The sequence below is a fragment of the Colobus angolensis genome, unplaced genomic scaffold (assembly GCF_000951035.1).
Source record: "Colobus angolensis palliatus isolate OR3802 unplaced genomic scaffold, Cang.pa_1.0 Scaffold25, whole genome shotgun sequence".
NCBI lineage: Eukaryota > Metazoa > Chordata > Mammalia > Primates > Cercopithecidae > Colobus > Colobus angolensis.
Genome location: NW_012115710.1, coordinates 556,773 through 558,278, shown reverse-complemented (window position 1 = coordinate 558,278; position 1,506 = coordinate 556,773).

Sequence of the window (1,506 nt, the reverse complement as noted above, 5' to 3'; positions counted from 1 at the left end):
TTGGTCTCCCTCTCATTTTTTTTGAGATGGTCCAGCCCAGGCTGGAGTGCAGTGGCATGATCTCGGCTTACTGCAACCTCTGCTTTCATGTTCAAGCGCTTCTCCTGTCTCAGCCTCTAGACTAGCTGGGACTACAGGAGCCCGCCACCACACCCGGCTAATCTTTATATTTTTACTAGAGACAAGGTTCCAACATATTGACCAGGCTGGTCTCCGAACTCCTGACCTCAAGTGATCCACCCACCTTGACCTCCCAAAGTCCTGGGACTGCAGGTGTGAGCCACTTCACCCATCCCCTCTTCACTAACTTTTAATTTACATAATGATTTCTGATTTTGATCCCATGTATTGAGTTTTTCCATTTAGTTACTGTATTTTTAGCCTAAGAGTCTCTGTGTAGTTCTTCATGATTTCTGTATGTTGGTTGACCTTCTTTTCATCATGCATTGCTTTTGTGATTTCTTGAAGTTGTGTGTTAATTCAATGAGCTTCCAACTTTTTGGGGGTTGGAGGTGACGGGGTCTCACTCTGTCCCTCAGGCTGGAGTGCAATGGTGTGATCTTGGTTCACTTCAACCACTTCACATCAGTCTCCAGCAATCCTCCCACCTCAGCCTGGCGGCTCGCTGCGGATGTGTCCTCTCCAGGTGTTTGCTTATCATCTCTGACCTGAAGTTAATTTAAGTGTGTGTGGATGTGATTTGAATTATGTGCAGAAGTGCATTAATGGATAAGCCTTTTTTTTTTTTTTTTTTAAGGCGGAATCTCTCTTTGTCGCCAGGCTGGAGTGCAGTGGAGCTGTCTCGGCTCACTGCAACCTCCTCCTCCTGGGTTCAAGCGATTCTCCTGCCTCAGCCTCCTGAGTAGCTGGGACTACAGGCGCGTGCCACCATATCCAGCTAATTTTTGTATTTTTAGTAGAGACGGTTTTCACCATGTTTGCCAGGATGGTCTCTATCTCCTGACCTCGTGATCCACCCGCCTCAGCCTCCCAAAGTGCTGGGATTACAGGCGTGAGCCACCCGCACCCAGATTTTTATATATTTTTTTATGTTTTATTTTTTGAGGCAGAGTCTCACACTGTTGTGAGGCTGGAGTGCTGTGGCACCATCTCAGATCACTGCAGCCTCCACCTCCCAGGTTCAAGCGATTCTCCTGCCTCAGCCTCCTGAGTAGCTGGGACTACAGGCATGTGCCACCACACTCTGCTAATTTTTGTGTATTTTATATTTTCTTATTTTTTTGAGACAAAGTCTCACTCTTGTCCCCCAGGCTGGAGTGTGATGGCGCAATCTCAGCTCACTGCAACCTCTGCCTCCCAGTTTCAAGCGATTCTCCTGCCTCAGCCCCCCGAGTTGCTGGGATTACAGGCACCCGACACCACGCTAATTTTTGTATTTTTAGTAGAGACGGGGTTTTACCATGTTGGCCAGGCTGGTCTGGAACTCCTGACTTCGGGTGATCCACCCACCTCAGCCTCCCAAAGTGAGCCACGGTGCCCGGCTTT